The following is a 22186-nucleotide window of genomic DNA, read 5'->3' as shown; positions in this document are numbered from 1 at the left end:
GTCTGGAAAAACGTTTGTGGAAACAATCCTGCAAACTGTAGCTTATCTAAATAGTTATTTACGTGTTAAGGATAAAACAACGTGATTGTGACACGCCGGAAGACAATTTTTCCGCGTATTTATTTTGTTAACAACTGTTTGAACTTTTATACAAAGTGACGATAGATTTAACATCGTTTATTTCATTTTTAGCGGGGCCAATGAATGTGGAAAAAAATAAGGTAGAAGTAAACGAGAAAAGCAAACCGAATAAACACTCAGCAAACGAAGAATAAAAATTAATATTTTATTCAGGTGATACTGATCCCAACTAAGAGAGCAGCAGCACTAATGAAAGTTCAGCAGAATCTCATAATTATTTAAGACACAGGAATGATAATAGCATTGAAACATTCATTGCAATGAAAAGAGAGAGAAAAAGAAAACAAACGAATACGGGCAACTGGTTAACTCATCCTTCCAAAAAGCTTAGAAATCTACTATGTAGGAATCAACATGGATTCCGGAAACAGGGATCGTGTGAGACCCAACTCGCCTTATTTGTTCATGAGACCCAGAAAATATTAGATACAGGCTCCCAGGTAGATGCTATTTTTCTTGACTTCCGGAAGGCGTTCGATACAGTTCCGCACTGTCGCCTGATAAACAAAGTAAGAGCCTACGGAATATCAGACCAGCTGTGTGGCTGGATTGAAGAGTTTTTAGCAAACAGAACACAGCATGTTGTTATCAATGGAGAGACGTCTACAGACGTTAAAGTAACCTCTGGCGTGCCACAGGGGAGTGTTATGGGACCATTGCTTTTCACAATATATATAAATGACTTAGTAGATAGTGTCGGAAGTTCCATGCGGCTTTTCGCGGATGATGCTGTAGTATACAGAGAAGTTGCTGCATTAGAAAATTGTAGCGAAATACAGGAAGATCTGCAGCGGATAGGCACTTGGTGCAGGGAGTGGCAACTGACCCTTAACATAGACAAATGTAATGTATTGCGAATACATAGAAAGAAGGATCCTTTATTGTATGATTATATGATAGCGGAACAAACACTGGTAGCAGTTACTTCTGTAAAATATCTGGGAGTATGCGTACGGAACGATTTGAAGTGGAATGATCATATAAAATTAATTGTTGGTAAGGCGGGTACCAGGTTGAGATTCATTGGGAGAGTGCTTAGAAAATGTAGTCCATCAACAAAGGAGGTGGCTTACAAAACACTCGTTCGACCTATACTTGAGTATTGCTCATCAGTGTGGGATCCGTACCAGGTCGGGTTGACGGAGGAGATAGAAAAGATCCAAAGAAGAGCGGCGCGTTTCGTCACCGGGTTATTTGGTAACCGTGATAGCGTTACGGAGATGTTTAATAAACTCAAGTGGCAGACTCTGCAAGAGAGGCGCTCTGCATCGCGGTGTAGCTTGCTGTCCAGGTTTCGAGAGGGTGCGTTTCTGGATGAGGTATCGAATATATTGCTTCCCCCTACTTATACCTCCCGAGGAGATCACGAATGTAAAATTAGAGAGATTAGAGCGCGCACGGAGGCTTTCAGACAGTCGTTCTTCCCGCGAACCATACGCGACTGGAACAGGAAAGGGAGGTAATGACAGTGGCACGTAAAGTGCCCTCCGCCACACACCGTTGGGTGGCTTGCGGAGTATCAATGTAGATGTAGATGTAGAAATACTGGTAAGTCATAAATTTCCAATATAACTGAGAAAAAAGTGGCTGGGAATTAAAAGAAGCTGCCCAGAGAAATGTATGGAACAATTTTACAAACAGAAAAGAAGGATTTTGATAATTACTGGCTGCTGCGGTATTTACATAGACAGCGAGACTTCATTGTCGCGAAGATGTTGGAAGTCATGCCTACATATCGCTATGTTGAAGAACAAAGTAGCACAACAGCCAACAATCCTTTTTATTTCCAAAAAGATGGGACCGATTAAGAGTTTGGAATGTGTTCTTTATGAATAGCTTGAATATAAATCATAGGATCATTCGGAGTGTATTAGAGAACAAAGTTGATCTTTCGACGAGCATCGTTGCAGAAGAACTTCCTAACGTACTAACCACAAACTGCTAGATGAGAAAATTAAAGAGGGAGTTAGACAGTACATAAACTCTATTCCAAAAATACACAGTCATTACTTCCAAGCTGACTCAAAAAATATACACATGGCAGCAAAACTATAGCCCAAATCTATATCCACTACGTAAATAAATGTTTACATCGAGATGACCTGCATGTAAACTACGTAATGTTCTACAGAATTTTCACTCAAGAATTTAATTAGTAATTCCACACACCAAAATAAGACCATTGTCAGCAACGTGTCTCATACCAGAATGCGCCTAATGCAGAAGTTCAACTTACAGAAAGCTATGATCGTCACTTACCCGGAAAAAATTTAACTCATAAAGAGAAGAAGAGAGACAAATGGGGAAGTAGCGATAACACCTTAGTAACGTGTTTTGGTATACAAGCAATTTTTCAGTGTCCAAAGGGTGAAATCTCAGTGTTTTACTATAAAAGTAAACTTAATATATTCAATCTTACAATAAATGATACGACCTGTTTTGTTTGCTACGAGGACGAAGGGGATCGTAGTGGTAAGGAAACAGGGACCTGAGCGTTGCGGTACATAGAAAAACGATGGAACAAATTAAGTTTTTTTTTATACATACAATTGCAGTGGCAACAAAAAACCAGATACATGTTTTGTTTGTATCAGTATGCTGTTAATAAATTTACTAGTATAACATCAATTACCCACCAATTTTTGTTCAAGGGACACACCCAAAACGAAGGTGACACTGCTCACTGTGTGATCGAAAGGAAAGTAAAACGAATATTAAAAAGAGGTCCAATAAATACGTCAGACCATTTCGTATCCATATACGTTCTACTAAAAAGACTGGTCAATCATACGATGTTATTAAAATGTCGCATGAAGATTTTTATTACATTGAAACACGCCTTAGTGAAAAGAAGCTTCATTTCAAAATAGAGAGATTCTAATAAGTGACGTCAAAATTATGAAGGTGCTACAAGAAACATACTATTCATTTTTTTTAACAAGACGTCGTATACAGATAATGATTCCAAGGAAACTGATACTCAGTTGAAGAAAAGACGAAAAGTAAAGGATTCTCTGGTACTTCAACCCGCTTATGCCAAAGAAGCGTCCATTATCTGGGAGAAGGAAGAAGGACTTACTAGAGTTAATTAAGCATAACAGTATGTCCGAATTTTAGGCTTCCGTTTATAAACATCTGTAATATCATTAAACGTATATTTTGAGTCCATACATTAGTGTTTATTTCCTTTACTTTAGACTGTATGTACAGTTGTAACCTTTAGAGTGCAAATGCATTTTTCTGAAGTAAAAGCGTAAGTACAAAAAAACCTCGAGTGTTATGTTTGTTATATCATTACAAATCTCTTGTTGAAGGTGTGAACTGCGCAGAACCAAATTACACGCCTTCTACTTTTGTTACAATTTAAAAGATCGCTCCTAAAACCGGTACTCTTTGAATTGCGCCAGCGTCACAGCAAAGCGGCGACATACGACTCCAGTATGGCAGCGTGCTGCGAGCAACCGGCCATGCTCCTTGTGCCGTCGTATCGTAGCCGAGACCGTTCCTCCAGCACTGTCAACATGTAAGCAGGTCGTACGATTTTAATGTGAAGGGAGGAGCAGCAGCGATACGCGAGAAGCCGAGACGACATTTCTACCACCGAGAAGTCGCGGCGTAACCGCATGTGAGCAAGACGAGCAGCGTGTCAGCACATAACGCCCTTGCCCACGCCCACGCCCACGCTTCCGCCCACCTGTCGCATCGAGCGCGAGCCCCACAGTGCGCTGACGTCATTCCTCACGGACGTCAATGCTCCACGCGGTGGTTGCGAGCATGCGCAGTCGTCCAGCAGGCTGCTGCCGATAGATGCACCCAGCGTCCACCCGTGGTCACATCTTTTTTTGAACTTCCAACTCCCCCGTCTCAGCATAGAATGCCAATGCCTACCGCCTTATTACTTCCTAACACCACAACAAAATCCGCTACCCCAGTAGTGTTATTCCCAGGAACCGGATCGTTCTAATTCAAGTGAGGGTACTCACAGAGGCCCGGTGTGAGCCGTAATTATCGTATAGCAGCGAAACTTTGTACATATTCTAAAGCGTTAATGCGTAACCGGCTTCTACTGGCAACAAATTAGTTCCACGTCTGGCCACCAATTTCAAGTCTGGCGATATGAGTGCAAGAGAGACAGATAAAAATGTTTCCGTATGTAATGAATTAGGAGCGGCACGTGGCCAGAAAAGGTCAAAGAAATGAAAAAGACATAATGTTGTTTTTATCATCAACCGGCGCTTACACAGTTTGTTGAATACGAGCACGGGGACGCCGGCGAGGTGTTTTACAGAGCTACATTTGCACCTGGCGGCAAAAATTGAACCTAATTTTTTTTCCCAGCGTAAATCGGTTCTGCTTTAACGCATTGGCATATCTAGCAAGTTTCGCTGCTACACGATAACTGCAAGCCACACTGGGCCTCCGTGAATAGCTGCAAATTATAACCACCCAATACGTCACGTTCGCAGGACTCACAATCAGTCAAGCTCGTTCTGTCTGCCTCTTAAATCGGCACCCATGTTTATGTCTGTCGGAAGTTACATACGATCGCATAATTAATAAAATACGAAATTACGGAAGATGAGCCCACCTTTGTGATTGGAGTGAACAGTTGGCGACTATAATACAGCGTAAAAAACACACCCCAAAGGTACTGTGGTTAATGTCGAAACCATGAAGTAGTTGGCAGATGATTTTGTATTCACGATAGTCACAACGCTAGGATACTGTAACACAATGCAGGAAAATCTGCAGAGGGTCGACACTAGGTGCAGGAATTACGCTCACCTCTGCCCATTACCGGCGCATAAACGACGTCCTTGCAGTGTCTACGGTGCCAGTTTGAACTGAGAACTGTAAACATCGTATGCACTGTCGACCAGCGAGTTGGGAGCAGGCGGCGTTAAAGAGCGAGCTTGGCGACCACAGCGTGTCGACGTCGTCGTGTGAGAAATCGCAGTGGAGCGACGTCTCTAAAACTAGTGTTCAACACAGTCAGTCACCGGAATGTTTTGGAGAAAGAAACTGTGTCCGAAGTTTGTCCCGCCATTCCTTGTCTCGCCTGCTGCGAAGTGACTCAAGTGCAAAACGCGCACAGTTGGAAAAACTCATCACGGGTGACGAGACTTCCTGTTGTCAATAAAATACGACAAAGTGCAGAAATTCACATGAAGGGTCAATACTTTCAACACATAACGGACATTCAAGACAATGTGACGTGGAAGTTCAACAAATCGCGCAAAGCATGACTTTTCTGACAGTTTCGTAAGGTTACATGAACGTTCTGTGCTGTACTCAAGTGGACGGTAAGGGATGGGGGTGTGGGTGCGGTGAAGACTATGTACAACATCTGAAATATTAAATGCACCATCTTTACGTTTCTCTATATTCTATTAATCCAGTCTCCAAGTGTTTTGGACTGACGGGGTAAACAGGCGGAAAGAACCGTTATTTGATAACGCGATTACAGCAATCACTAGAAACTGTCAAAGACATTAAAAATCGGAGTATTCGTGCGGAGCGCTTTATACACAGCACGGAAAAAATGCCATCCACTCAACGACAAAGCTGTTTTATTGGCAAGTGACGTGGCAGGTGGTTCGTCACTGGATGAGTACACGAGAACAAATCCAGAGAAAATGAAACACACGTCACAGTAAAGGGTGTCCCAACAGATGCACCGCCACACAGTGCCAACGGTTCTTGCCGTCCCTGAGAAGTAAGTTCCCCTTTCATCGTGTCCCACACCTGTTCGTGTGGCGAGACAGCTGGTCATCATGCTGGCCAGGGCAATTGTTGTACATAACGAGCATTAGCAGTATATAGACGGTCATTGGCTTGCCGAGAAAGCATAATATATTCGCATCAAACTGCAGTGACACGAGCGTAACAGCCTGTGCAATGCAGCGACAACTGGATACTCTACCCTGCGGGAACACCTCACGTGACTGCGAGTTCTATCTGATGGCCGCCCTGCCCACACCTTCAGGTCTGGGAGGTGGGATCTGTGCATCGCGGAAGAATGGATCCCTGTACAGGCAGCTCGCCAGGTCTACGCCGTACACGCCCATGTCACTCACTCGCGCACAGACAGAACCTACTCTCGCCACTGAAAACATCAGAACGCCATTATCGGTCTGTAGCCTCTAATGTTTCCTGCATTAGGACCACGACCTAACGCCCACCAAAAAGAATTCCACCAACGACGCAAATATTGCACGCGGAAGTCTGCTCTGCGCATCCCTGCATAGCTGACATACAACAGTGAATGTTAGACAGGGCTGTGGTGTTCGACGAATGAACAACGGCGTGCCACCCTTACCGACCCGCGCGACGGTTGCGCTCCCGTGCGCGCTCTTGACAATGCTGCCCGCAACGACGTTTTACACGAGGGTCCTCATCTCTCACCGCTCACGTAGGGTAACAACACATACACTATAGCGCCAAAGAAACTGGTATAGGCAAGCGTATTCAAATACAGATACGTAAACAGGCATAATACGGCGCTGTGGTCACCAACACCATATAAAGTGTCTGGCGCAGTTATTACTCGTAGATCGGTTACTGCTGCTACAGTGGCAGGTATCAAGAGTTATGAGAGTTTGAACATGATGTTCTAGTCGACGAATGAGCGATGGGACACAGCATCTCCGAGGTAGCAATGAAGCGGGAATTTTTCAGTACGAACATTTCACGAGTGTGCCTTGAATATGAGGAATCCGGTAAAACATCACATCTGTGACATCGCTGAGGCTGGAAAAAAGATCCTGCAAGAACGGGACCAACGACGACTGAAGATTCGTTGAACGTGATAAAACTGCAACCCTTCCGCAAATTGTTGAAGATTTCAAAGCTGTGCTATCAACAAGTGTCAGTTACGAACCATTCAACGAAACATCGATATGGGCTTTCGGAGCCGAAGGCCGACTTGTGTACCCTTGATGACTGCACGACACAAAGCTTTACACCTCGCCTGGGCCCGTCAACACCGACACTGGAGTGTTGATGACTGGAAACATGGTGCCTCGTCTGACGAGTCTCTGTGGAGACAACCTCATGAATCCATGGACCGTATGTCAGCAGGGGATTGTTCAAGATGGTGGAGGCTCTGTAATGGTGTGGGGCGTTTGCAGTTCAAAATGGTTCAAATGGCTCTGAGCACTATGGGACTTAACTGCTGTGGTTATCAGTCCCCTAGAACTTAGAACTACTTAAACCTAACTAACCTAAGGACACCACACATATCCATGCCCGAGGCAGGATTCGAACCTGCCACCGTAGCGGTCACGCGGCTCCAGACTGTAGCGCCTAGAACCGCACGGCCACTCCGGCCGGCGCGTGTGCCGTTGTTGTGACATTCGACCCCTGATACGTGTAGATACGACTGACAGGTGACACGTACGTAATCATCCTGTCTGATCACTTGTATCCATTCATGTCCATTGTGCATTCCAGCGACTTTGGGAATTCCAGCGGGACTCTGCGACACCCTCCACGTCCAGAATTGCTAGAGTGGCTCCTGGTACAATCTTCCGAGTTTAAACGCTTCCGGTGGTCATCAAACTTCCCACACATTAAGATTATTGGCCATATGTGGGATGCCTTGCAACGTCCTGTTCAGAAGAGATCTCCACCTCCTCGTACTGTTACGTACTTATAGACAGCCCTGCACGACTCATGGTGTCAATTCCTCCAGCACTACAGACATTAGAGGAGTCCATGCCACGTTGTGTCACGACTCTTCTGTGCGCTCGCGGTGGCCCTACACGATATTAGGCAGGTATATCAATTTCTTTGGCTCTTCAGTGTATTACTGCATTCGAGGTTGGTTTACGGTCCACTGAGCCAGCGCGTTGCTTCGCTAAATTCGCTAATAGTCTTGGCCATTAACACGTTCGTATCCGTATCTGTTGCCAACGGCCTTGCCGCTGTGGTAACACCGGTTCCCGTCACATCGCCGAAGATAAGCGCTGTCGGGCAGAGCTAGCACTTGCATGGGTGAGCATTCAGTCTGCCGAGCGCTGTTGGCAAGTGGGATGAACTTAGCCCCTGTGAGGTAAACTGAGGAGCTGCCTGATTGAGTAGTAGCGGTTCCGGTCTCGGAAACTGGCATACGGCCGGGAGAGCTGTGTGTTGACCTCATGCCCCTCCATATCCGCATCCAGTGAAGCCTCTGGGCTGAGCATGACACGGCGGCCTTCATGGCCTCTTCGGGCAGAGTTACGTTTTCTTTTTTTTTTTTTTTTTTAATCCGTATATGTTACTTGTAGCGGTTCTTCTTAGCGGTGATGAAGCAACCAGGCGTTTTAGTGCCCGAGATGAAATTTCACTTTCCAAAAGACGAAATATTCTTACTGGCTTCGCAGGAGGAATCGAACACACAACAGCCGATAATACGTATCACTATGAAGGTACGAACAGAACTGTACGAGCTGTTATCAATGTTTTCTCATGCGCAACAACATAAAACCGTATGGAACGAAAAGAGTGCAAATGCAGATACTCATATTTTACAGTCAAATTCCCCACAAAACTATTTAAAATGTTGTGCTGTGTGAAATGTGAGGTCAACAACAATCGAGCGAGAGAACATGAGGAGCGTTCGTGGTGTGGCGGCGGCCCTGCAGCTGCTCGTCCAAGTGGGAGCGCAGGAGGCGACGCACGTGGCGCTTGGCGGCCGGGAGGAGGTTGCGAGGCGGCGTCACCTTGGCGCGTCTCGGAATTGACCTAGCGGATAGTACTCGTACGAGTAAAATTCAGTGGTTAATGACCGGAAATTACTTTTGGTGGGCGGCACAGTGAACGCACATGTTTTGATAAACATTTTGAAATGAATCATCCCGCACACCGTGGCATCGTTGTGGAATCTTCACTGCACCAGAGTCATTACTGATACCCTGAAGCCACTAACTGTATCACTATGCAAAGAAGGTGAGACGAGTGCATTATGGTTCGAAGGAAATTTAGTGAATTTGGCGTACTGCCCTGAAGCCAATCACATCTCTCAACGTTGGAATGAACACAACTTCCGTGCCCCACCAATTTTCGCATAAGCCCACCAACAAATATTTACTCTACCCCTCGGAATGAAATTCTGCCGTTTTGTATAAGAACTTAATGAAACATCTTTCTGAATATTACACAATGAAATGCAGGGAAATTCGTAGAAAATTTGAGAACAGGGTGTATGTCTATTTCTCTAAGGAAAAAAAAAATGCATCATGCAGCAGCTTTCTACCACGTACGAGCCCAGCTAGAGTTGGCTTAAGCTGCAGCAACTTGTACGTAGGGAGCAAAGCAAGTGCATTTCAAACTCTGTTTACCCCTCTGGCAAAAAGTTGAATAGGATCTCCAAAATCTAGCAATTTTGTCCTAGACTGGTGTCCTTCACGCAACAGTTGCTGCACATACCCCACTAGTTGACCAGGTCCGAATGATAGCGTCTCTCTTGGTCAACGTGAGTTACAAGTTACTGGTATTTTGCGGCCCACGACGAGCAGCAAAACGATTGCACATTAAAAGCCAGAATAATGATAAATCACGAGAAAATAACAACACTGGCTGGCCCACCGTTACTGTTTGAGAGAGCAGTGGTAGCGTTCCGACCATGAGTACCAGTTTCATGAGAGAGTGTTGGAGCCTCTTCCGAGTGTTATGAAATGTAAGTGCTGTGCAGACATTAAATACAACCATGGATAGATTGTGGAAGCGGGTTAGAGTTGAATATTACCGAGGACAGAAATCGTCACCGACAACAAAGAACTTTGAAGATGGGATGAAACGAACGAATACTGCTTTGAAAAAGAGGCCAAAAGATGAACATAGTAATAGCGAAACTATGGCAATGGTGTGCAGACGAATTAAATCAGGCGGTGCTGGGGGAGTTACAACAGGAAATGAGGCACTGGACGTAGTAGATAGATCTTGCCATGTGCCAGCAAAATAAAGCACGTACGAAGTAGGACTAGAACGCTAACTGGTAATAGCGAGAAAGGAATTTCGGAATGGGAGAAATTTGACACGGAATATATTTAAGTGTTAGGTGGTATTTTCTGGAGGTGTCTGTAAAGAGTGCGGCCATGTGTGCAGGTAAGGCGTGGATGATAAACAGTTCAGATTTAAAAGAAAAAGAAAAAAAAGATTCTAAGCTTTTGAAATGCGATGCGACAGAAGAATGCTGAAGACTGGATGGGCAGATGAAGTAATTTATGAGGATGTGAATAACATGGCGAAAGAAAGAAACTTGTGGCAGAGCATAACTAAAAGAATGGATTGCGTGATAGGACACATTTCGAGGCTTCGAGGAATCTCCATTGGTAACTGAAGTAAGTGTGGCAGGTGAAACTTGTGGAGGGAAGCGCAGAGATGAATATAGTGGTGAGGTGGTGGTGATGTTGGTGGTAAGTTCCTACGGGACCAAACTGCTGAGACCATCAGTCCCTTGGCTTACACACTAGTTAACCTGACAAACTAACTTATGCTAAGGAACACACACACACACACACACACACACACACACACACACACACACACACACACGAAGGAGCACTCTAACCTCCGATGGGGAAAGCCATGCGAACCGTGGCACGTGGCAAGGCGCCGCAGACCACGCGGCTACCCCGCCCGGCATAGTGACGAGGTTCTAATGGATGTGGGCTGCACGCTTCAAGAATACACAAAAAACTTTGCACAGATAGACTGGCGTGGAGAGCTCCAACAAAGCAGTCTGCGGGCTGAAGACCGCGACATCGTGTCCCTGTACGACAGAGCCATCATCCCCGATGGTGAGGAAACGTATCGGACACTACAATGCGAAAGAACGGTGTCTCGGCCTCTGAGCCTGGCGTCTGACACGGCCTCGTGCTCGGCGGCGTGAATCGATGCGGGGGTACTACTCACGTGGTCGCCGGCGGCCACCTTGCAGGCGAGCTGGCGCAGCAGCCCCGCCGTGACGGCGAGGCCCCTGGCGGCGGGCGGCCGCATGGCGGCACAGCCGGCGCGCCCGGGACCGCCACAGCAGCTGCCGCAGCCGGGCGCGCAGGCAGTCACGCACGTAGACGGCGCCGCGCTTCCCGGCTCGGGGCCCGCCGTCTGCGGCTGCGGCTCGCGGGACTCCAGCCTGGCGCCGACTTCGCACCGCCGGGCTCGCCTCGAACTGCCCGCAATCGATAGCGGCCGTCTGGTCTCGCCACCACGCCCGCCAACCTCACCCCGCCCGCGCGCGCCGTCTGGGCCTGCGCGTTACCGCTGCCAACCTCGTAGCGAAAGCACTGGTCGCCATTTCTGAGGGCCACTTCATCTGTTGTCGTGGTATTCAGTCCTGAGACTCGTTTGATGCAGCTCTCCGTGCTACTCTATCCTGTGCGAGCTGCTTCATCTCCCAGTACCTACCGCAACCTACATCCTTCAGAATCTGCTTAGTGTATTCATCTCTTTGTCTCCCCTCTACGATTTTTACCCTCCACACTGCCCTCCAATACTAAATTGGTGATCCCTTGATGCCTCAGAATATGTCCTACCAACCGATCCCTTCTTCCGGTCAAGTTGTGCCACAAATTCCTCTTCTCCCCAATTCTATTTACTACCTACTCATTACTTACGTGATATGCTCAACTAATTTTCAGCATTATTCTGTAGCACCACATTTCGAAAGCTTCTATTCTCCTCTTGGCTAAACTATTTATCATCCATGTTCCACTTCCATACATGGCTATACTCCATACAAATACTTTCAGAAACGACTTCCTGACACTTAAATCAAAACTCGATGTTAACAAATTTCTCTTCTTCAGAAACGCTTTCCTTGCCATTGCCAATCTAAATTTTATATCCTCTCTACTTCGACCATCATCAGTTATTTTGCTCCCAAAATAGTAAAACTCCTTTACCACTTTAAGTGTCTCATTTACTAATCTAATTCCCTCAGCATCACCTGATTTAATTTGACTACATTCAATTACCCTCGTTTTGGTTTTGTTGATGTCCATCTTATATCCTCCTTTCGAGACACTGTCCATTCCGTTCAACTGCTCTTCCAAGTCCTTTGCTGTCTCTGACAGAATTACAATGTCATCGGCAAACCTCAAACTTTTTATTTTTTGTCCATGGATTTTAATTCCTATTCCGAATTTTTATTTTGTTTCCTTTACTGCTTGCTCAATATACAGATTGAATATCATCGCGATAGGCTACAACCCTGTTTCACTCCCTTCCCAACCACTGCTTCCCTTTCATGCCCCTCGACTCATATCTGGTTTCTGTACAAATTGTGAATAGCCTTTCGCTCTCTGTATTTGGACCCTGCCACCTTCAGAATCTTAAATAGTCAAAAGCTTTATCTGGGTCTACAAATGCTAGAAACATAGGTCTGCCTTTCCTTTATCTTCTAAGTCGTAGGCTCAGTATTGCCCATGTGTTGCAACATTTCTACGGAATCCAAACTGATCTTCCCAGAGGTCGGCTTCTGATTTATCTTGCTGGCATCCGAGCGGGTGTAAGGCTTGAGATTATACTTTCACAACTGAAATGCCTCGTCGTAATTATAACAAATGGTATCTTTATTTCCATCAATGTAAGCTCTTCATCTGCTGCAAATACGTCTCCGTTCGTGATAATTATGTGTTTGCATCAATAGAAGTACAACAGTTAGTGAAATTCCATAGAGTTTAGACCTCTTTCAGATTTTTACGGAAAGATTCTAGAGGTGGAGGAGGCAAGGAGGTAAGTACCAAGTGTTTGCGCATAACTAATATTTTACGAACTATGGCGCTCACGTACCTTGCTGGTATCCGAAAATCACGCCCGAGGGACCCGAAACTTTCGCCTGTAGCTAGAAAGTTTTAACACGAACGATAAGTGGGTGTTGTTCAACAGAAGTTTTTTGAGGGACGTAGAGAGGGTGCGGTCGTATTTTGTAGTATTTTGTAGTGTTCCGCTACTGGACCCGGCAAACGTTGAACGCCTGCCATCCGATGAAGGCGGCCAAAATGCTGGTGAAGCAGGGCGTCACACTCCACAAACCATTGCTTCCTTGTCCTCCAGTGACACTCCCACTGCCAACTCTTCCTTCTCAGTCCGCACATCGAGGAAATCCCACTGAGATTCAGTCAATAAAACGCGCCAACAACGGTGGACTGCTGCAGCGCTTGGCTGGTGAGCAGGAGCCCCAGGATGATGTGGGGCTTTTCGTGAGGAACATGCCACGTCATCTCGTTACTGCCGCGAAAATTGACATTTTAAGCTGCGTTACGAGATCTGAATGTTTTTGGGAATAGTTACTGCTCCATCAGTCCTTCCAGTTCTTCCCTTCCACCTCCGCTCGAACGAACTTCATAACCGTTAGACGTCTCGTCCGCTTGGAGACGATGGGTACATCTTCTCCCACTGATAAACGCCCAGCCACAGGTAGGTGACATTGCTACTACTATTGAAAATAATTACTATGACGATGTGAACACAATGTAAAGATAATGTAGAAATAGACAAACTGTACAAGCACTGACTCATTTTCTATAAACCTACTGTCTTCATAGAATTTTATGTTATTTCACAGAAATGCAAAATTACCCATTTTAAACCGATGTTGTTGAATACGTATGTTTTTATGCAGGAACTTACTGCAAAGTCACTGCCACTTTTTTTTCATCAGCTTCTACTGCAGTTTGCACTGCACTGGTAGCTATTCCAGCTATATCTTCTTTCACCAGGCTTAACACAATATCGAACAGATGGATTAAGCCTAAAAAAATTCTGAACCTCTCTTTATAACAACGCAAACGGCAGGTTACTGAGTTACCATAAATTCCTTCACTTTTCCGTATTTGGAAAATGCTGTGAGGGCAAGATGATCTAAGCATTACCGTAATTTCCTCTTCGTCTTCTTCCTCGTCCGTCAAGAAACGTAGACAGGTATGGGCATGAGCATCTATGTTGCTAACTCGCGTGCTTGTTCGTTCCACAGAGGCGCCACAGTGAATGGCATGGCCGCCACGGTGGGCAGTCTCTACGAAATAAGACAGGCAGCGACGGAGAGCAGTTACTGCCGGCCGCTAGGCCGCGAATTCGCAGCCACGCAGTACCTTCAACTCTCTCGCGGAATTTTGGAGACACGGTCGATGTTCTAGACAGTGAAGATAATTTGGGCGAAACAGGTGTCTTCGAAGGCAACTGCAGTACAGTGTGTCCGGGAACGGAAGAGTAAAATGGTGGACGACACTTTTCATTAGCTGCGAGTATGGAATGCATTTTGGTTACACAGTTCACTTCAGACCAAGAAAATGACAGTAACTGATTGCACTACCAATCTTGCTGACAGCTGCAGATAACCAAAATGGACCTGTAGGCTGACTGACACAGACATTTCCTACAATATTTACCACCCACAAGCAAAAAATATGCCTTCCTTGTATGTTTGTTTTTCAAAATAAAAAAAAAGTGCGAAAACATCTCGCGAGGACACACGTTAACATTGCGAACACTGTTGTGTACGGAATCCTGTTTTAAAATATTTTATACGAAAATGCACTATAAATCTATATAGAAAGTGCTGTTGTATTGAAATACGATATTCATACCTGATCATTAACTATATGTGAAATTCTTCTATGCCGGCCGAAGTGGCCGTGCGGTTAAAGGCGCTGCAGTCTGGAACCGCAAGACCGCTACGGTCGCAGGTTCGAATCCTGCCTCGGGCATGGATGTCTGTGATGTCCTTAGGTTAGTTAGGTTTAACTAGTTCTAAGCTCTAGGGGACTAATGACCTCAGCAGTTGAGTCCCATATTGCTCAGAGCCATTCGAACCATTCGAACTTCTTCTATCTGTCTGAATGTAAGACTTAATTTTACGGAAACATCGTCATATGTAATATAATTTGTCCATGTTATACAAGACAGGAGTTTGTTCATCGTTGCATATTAAAGAAGACAAAACTGGCTTTAAATAGCGGTAATCTTGTATCTATATGTTCGATATTTTCTAAGCTATAAATTTTTGAACATAGCAAAAATACCCTGTATTCTGCCAATGTATGGACAAGTATTGTGCCGGTACGGAGAGAGTTAACCGCGCGCTGCTGCTGCTGCTGCTGCTGCTGCTGCTGCACTGCCGGTACCGCCTCGGACAGGCACGGAGCACCGGCTCGCTATTTGCGGAGCGCGGCCTGCGCGGAACGAACGCGAGCGAACTGCCGAGGGACACGTGGTCGCCAGGGGTGGCGTAGGCGGTGGAGGCGGAGGTGGAGGCGGAGCTGCCCTGTCTTCACGGGCTGCAGTCACGCTCAACAGACACGCCATGCCGCAACTAGGCCCGCTGATAAAATATCGATATAAAAGCCAAAATATATCGATGTGTCCGCGATAAACTCCAACCGATATATCGATATCAAAATGACATCTTTAGTGCCAATATTTTTATTTTACATTATCTTTTTTCACAATTTTCAACGAAGTTCTACTTTTGAAACTGTAGTAGAACATAGTTTTAATTTCACTGTGTGAAGAAGTCCGACTACTTTTTGAGCTTTCACCAAGTCCAGTCTCTCTCTCTTTGACAGTCTGTAGCGTTACAAAAAGGTACGGCCAAACTTTCAGGAAACATTCCTCACGCACAAATAAACAAAAGATGTTATGTGGACATGTGTCCGGAAACGCTTAATTTCCATGTTAGAGCTCATTTTAGTTTCGTCAGCATGTACTGTACTTCCTCGATTCACCGCCAGTTGGCCCAATTGAAGGAAGGTAATGTTGACTTCGGTGCTTGTGTTGACATGTGACTCATTGCTCTACAGCATCAAGCACATCAGTACGTAGCATCAACAGGTTAGTGTTCATCACGAACGTGGTTTTGCAGTCAGTGCAATGTTTACAAATGCGGAGTTGGCAAATGCACATTTGATGTATGGATTAGCACGGGGCAATGGCCGTGGTGCGGTACGTTTGTATTGAGACAGATTTCCAGAACTAAGGGGTCCCGACAGGAAGACGTTCGAAGCAATTGATCGGCGTCTTAGAGAGCACGGAACATTCCAGCCTATGACTCGCGACTGGAGAAGACCTAAGACGACGAGGACATCTGCAATGGACGAGGCAATTCTTCGTGCAGTTGACGATAACCCTAATGTCAGCGTCAGAGAAGTTGCTGCTGTACAAGGTAACGTTGACCACGTCACTGTATGAAGAGTGCTACGGGAGAACCAGTTGTTTCCGTACCATGTACAGCGTGGGCAGGCACTATCAGCAGCTGATTGGCCTCCACGGGTACACTTCTGCGAATGGTTCATCCAACAATGTGTCAATCCTCATTTCAGTGCAAATGTTCTCTTTACGGATGAGGCTTCATTCCAACGTGATCAAATTGTAAATTTTCACAATCGACATGTGTGGGCTGACGAGAATCCGCACGCAATTGTGCAATCACGTCATCAACACAGATTTTCTGTGAACGTTTGGGCAGGCATTGTTGGTGATGTCTTGATTGGGCCTGACGTTCTTCCACCTATGCTCAATGGAGCACGTTATTGATTTCATACTGGATACTCTACCTGTGCTGCTAGAACATGTGCCTTTACAAGTACGTCACAACATGTGGTTCATGCTCGACGGAGCTCCTGCACATTTCAGTCGAAGTGTTCGTACGCTTCTCAACAACAGATTCGGTGACCGATGGATTGGTAGAGGCGGACCAATTCCATGGCCTCCACGCTCTCCTGACCTCAACCCTCTTGACTTTCATTTATGGGGGCATTTGAAAGCTCTTGTCTACGCAACCCCGGTACCAAATGTAGAGACTCTTCGTGCTCATATTGTGGACGGCTGTGATACAATACGCCATTCTCCAGGACTGCATCAGCGCATTAGGGATTCCATGCGACGGAGGGTCGATGCATGTATCCTCGCTAACGGAGGACATTTTGAACATTTCCTGTAACAAAGTGTTTGAAGTCACGCTGTACGTTTTGTTGCTGTGTGTTTCCATTCCATGATTAATGTGATTTGAAAAGAAGTAATAAAATGAACTCTAACATAGAAAATAAGCGTTTCCGGACACATGTCCACATAACATTTTCTTTCTTTGTGTGTGAGGAATGTTTCCTGAAAGTTTGGCCGTACCTTTTTGTAACACCCTGTATACATACACTGAAGCGCCAAAGAAACTGGAATAGACATGCGTAATCAAATACAGAGATTATTTATAAACAGGCAGAATACGGCGCTGCGGAAGACAACGCCTTTGTAAGACAAGTGTATGGTTCAGTTGTTAGATCGATTACTGCTGTTACAATGGCAGGTTATCAAGAGTTGAGTTTGAACTTGGTTTTATAGTTGGCGCACGAGTCATGAGACACAGCGTCTCCGGGGTAGCGATGAAGTGGAGGTTTTCCCATACGACCATTTCACCGTGAATGTCAGGAATCCGGTAAAACATCAAATCTCCGACATCGCTGCGGCCGGAAAAAGATCGTGTAAGAACGGGACTAACAACGACTGAGTAGAATCGTTCAACGTGACCGAAGTGCAACCCTTCCCTTGCTGCAGATTTCAGTGCTGGGACATCAAGTGTCAGCGTACGAACCATGCAACGAAACATGATCGAAATGGGCTTTCGGAGCCGAAGGCCCACTCGTGTACCCTTGGTGACCGCACGACACAAAGCTTTACGCCTCGCCTGGGCTCGTCAACATCGTCATTGGACTCTTGATGACTGGAAACATGTTGCCTAGTCAGACGAGTCTCTCTTCAAATTGTATCGAGCGGAGAGACGTGCACGGGCATGGAGGCAACCTTATGAACAGTTCTTCGTTTTCAAATGCTTAGACATATCTTTAGTCTACAGTTTTTTCTTCAGCACCACACGAATAGCATATACTGTGTTCACCACCATTCCTCTGAGAATTTGCCCGCAACAGATTGCAAAGTTTGTCGACTAGTGTGAGCTGTAAATACTCTGCACCCTTGTGGAATTAGTACGTTGTAAAGGCCTCTGTTTCTCCTTATATTTTTGTTATCTTTGTAACTTATACTATTTTATTGGTATAATTTCAGTAACGCTTTATTTTATTGCAGTGTAACAACTTGGCTGTATAATTTTAACAGGTTTGCAGTTATTTTGTGGGAATATCTCGCTATTACAATTCTGTGGTGAATTTAAAATAGGCTAAAAAGCTGATTGTTGGCTCCTAATTTAAAGTAGTGTGAAATTGAAGGAAATTTGTACTTCCTTTTAGTTACAAAGTTCATTGGTTAATATACCAGTATAGTGTTTGAATATTGCTTGCAGTAACGCTAAAAAATTATATTTCTGCAGTTGCAAATATTTTGTTATGGGATGTTAAATAACGATATGGTAACAAATTACTGGATATTTGTTTTGTAAATAGTATGATCATCTAAGTGCACAGTTCAGCTATTTTTACAGATTTCATAGCTGACTATTTGAGCACCTATAAATATGAAGTAAAATGTACTGCTAAGTGTATTCCTGACAATACAAAACTGATGTTCTAGTGTGTAAACTGGCTTGTTTCTGTACGTTGCATTAGTACTTCAAATTTAATTTTTATGCATATCATAGCTGATTATACATGCAGTAGGTGTGCATCCCAACTAAAACTGTTAAACTTCTTATCTTGATTATACCAAATGGAAGAAAAATGGCCTCTACGTTGATAGTACTACGGGAAAAAGAATGCTTTTTTGTATGGAAGCTAAACCAATAATTTTCATACAGTTTCCACTTATTCCTCCAGAAACTGTTACGTCAGTGCCGAAATCCCTAATATTTCTGGCAATGGACTTATTAAAAAAATATTTTTGTATACTGTGAGCTACTACTGCTGACACTTGGATTTTATTTAAAACAGGAATAAAACGATCGGCTGTTTTGTCACGATGTACATCAGGATTGAAGAGTGAGAAAAGGCGTTAAAAAATTAGTTTTCAATTGTCTGATTATGAGCAAACCTTCACGAAAGCATACTGTTTCGAAGCACATACTCAGAACGGACTGCCAATTCAACACATGAACGATATGAGGGTAGGTTTAATACAGGGCTTTAGCGGAGAAACAGACTTCTAGTACTCGCCAAGATGGCGAACTGCTACGCCCACTGGCTTTAACTGACGCCTGTGCTGGGCACAGGTAACGCGACGTCCCCCGTATTCTAACCGCCTTGTCAGGCGCACACTGTCAGCTGGTGTCGCCGCAGGGGCGCCGGCCACCGACCGGCAGGCCTTGGTGCCGCGGCGTACCAAGTCCCTGTGCGGCTCGAGCGATCACGCAACACGACTAAGTGGCGGACAGAACAAGAGCGCACGACGCGGCGATGATGGGTGTGCAAACACAGCTGCTTAGCTCCTGCCATACGAAGGGTGTCCAATACATGGCGACCATATCTGATTTTAGAACAGAAGAAACAGTCTCGGTTGCACATGGTAGGTTTATTTAATCTTTACATGATACGCGTTTCGCCTGTTCTAGGTATCATCAGACAATCCCTGGGGAAATTACAAACTGATAAGTATAAATTGCTATTAAAGGTAACAATAAATAAAAAGTAACAAAAGAAATACATGCATCGATTAGACTATATAGTACAGGGTCATATTTGTGTTTTTTTTTGGGGGGGGGTTCTTTATTGATATCGCTGTCAGAGGGCGTTCGCACGATCGTGTTATAGCAGCTCTAAAATTATGAGTTTGTAGTTCTTCGGATGACTGGAGGAAGAGTGCACTGTTGAAACGCAAGTAGAAGGCTTTCTGAAAATTTCTAAGGAAATTTTACCGTCATTCAGTCGTAGTGAAAGGTCAAGATAGTTTAAGACTCCATCTTGGTTCATTACTTCACGGGTGAAGATTAACTGAGGATGCAACTGATTTAACTCTTCAATCAGTGACTCAGTCTCTTCGCGAAAATAATCAGAATATCATCAACATTTCTCTTGTACAGGATGATTTTTTTTACTAATGGGAGATTTTCGTTTAAAATATTCAGATGCGTTTGTCTATCACGTTGAATCTGAAAATAAAGAATTACACAGTCCGCGCTTTGTAATCCGTAAAAATGATTACAGCTATGTTGGTAAACCGTCTATACGACGAACGAAAAAACATTGAAGTCTCCATTATTAATTCTTCGCTAATATGCGCGGTGTGTGAAAGCAAATGTATGGCTATCCCATTTCTCTGGTCGTTTTCGTATAACTTGGTTAAGCTACTGCGGCATGTTTTTTTGGAAGGGCTCTCCCATGCCATACACGCTCCCCCATAACGAGCAAACTATTACGAATTTATTATACAAGTCACGTGTCTACAAAATTAGGTGTACAGAATCTATCGGTCATACAGGGAGATCTTTCGAAGCCAGATTCAACGAGAATCTACTGACATAAAAAGGTCAGTGGAAAAAATTTTCCCCTCTGTCCAGCACCTCAAATCTTCTGACCATTGGCCTCCAAATTTAGAAAACCTTAAAGCCAACTAAGGCAAGAAACGATTTATTAGAAGAGTTTGAATTTTGTGAGTATCTTTTTCAAACCTCCAAATCTAATGAACGAACAAGTCTGTCTGAAACATCACACATTTTTCGATATAACGATATATATCTTTAAATGATGGTTGCCACCTTATTGAATATTTTATTTAAGTCGTAGCAATCAGTCAAGTTTCAGCGCTCCACCTTGTGCGCCTTCTCAGTGAGGCTCCACGCGGCCTTGACACCTGGTTGGCAGTCTCGTTGCCTGCACGACAGTGAGTGCTCACAGAGTTGTAAACAGGCCATATTTGTGTTCATATTTTTACTAACATTTTTAGCTGTTTCTTTATTCTTATTAACGCCCATTGTAAGGAGTGTGTCAGAACTCTCCATTACATTGAAAATAATATAGTCAACTCTATTCTTTGCATTGTGAAAGCACTCAGGTATCGATAGTAACAATCTGAGGGCGAAACATGGGAGCGCGATTCTAAACATTGTTGAGAGGCGAGGTCGGTCTGTGGGAGTGGAAGTAGTAGCGTCGGTCTAGAGCTCGGAGACGGAAAACGTGTCACACTGCCCTAAGGTCGGTGATGGCAGATCTTTCCACTGTCGAGAGCTGATTTCATTCACATAGCCAGGAGAAATGTAGATGGCTTAAATACGCTTCAAGATGGAATTGAATGTAAAATTCGCAAGCATAGCGCAAAAGCAATTGCAAGGTTAGGCTCGTGATTGTTAGTCCGAATTTTCAATAATTCCACGTTTTGCTTGTCATTTAAAGAAGCCTCCTTATCCTCCAAATAATAATAATTATTCTCCACATCTAATTAATATATTAATGCTGTGGTTATTAAATGTTGATGTAACTTCGAAATAATTTGTTAATCTGGCACTCAGCCAATACTGACACCTATGTCATTTTCATGATGATTCTGAAGTTTTAAATTGACTTAATTTATGAAATCCCTAATCACAAGTTATTTAGTAGTTAACAGGATCAAAGAAACTCCTTTTTATTACATTCATTCTTTGCAACGACAAGCTTTAGCCGCTACTGCTGCAAATTGCTGTAAACCACATGGAAAAAGGCAGTCGTCTAAAGGGGCGAGTGCAAAACTTAGGGCCAAAATAGAAACAATGACAAGTCACAACATGTCGTGTACTCTAATCCAGTAAATTCCGTTGCTCAAGTCAGATTCTGCATCACTTGTAAATTCTTGTTCAAAAACGCAGTTAGATATTAGTTGAACATACGCTACACCACTCATTTGCCAAAGGTGTATCAGAGTGTAGCCATTATATTGGTATTTTGCACTCTTGTTTTTTCTGCTCACTGAATTTGCCTAAGTTAGGTACCCCTTGCACGCATTAGCAGTTTTCTTCTTCCTACTGTCATTACCTTTGTGTTGCTTCTAGGTGACGTAACGAAACACTGGCAGTGGCTGTCTAGTTGTTACCTTTCAGTCTCCGTTACGATTGACGCCTCGGTCACGATTAGCAAGAATTTTTATTTGTAAACTCAGTTATGATGCAATATTTTATGAGTTGAAACGTATATCCTTCAACACCCTCACAAAC

At 44.3% G+C, this 22186-nt stretch overlaps 1 protein-coding gene across 1 annotated transcript in view; it reads right to left on the bottom strand.

Annotated features, from left to right (window-relative positions):
• The window catches only part of LOC124625755 (choline/ethanolamine kinase), a 184723-nt gene that overhangs the window by 124435 nt on the left and 38102 nt on the right, over positions 1–22186 (bottom strand). The gene's annotated exons all lie outside the window — the stretch shown is intronic.

Source organism: Schistocerca americana, chromosome 8 (assembly GCF_021461395.2).
Source record: "Schistocerca americana isolate TAMUIC-IGC-003095 chromosome 8, iqSchAmer2.1, whole genome shotgun sequence".
NCBI lineage: Eukaryota > Metazoa > Arthropoda > Insecta > Orthoptera > Acrididae > Schistocerca > Schistocerca americana.
Note: the sequence above shows the minus strand (reverse complement) of the source record. Positions and strands in the feature narration are given on the sequence as shown.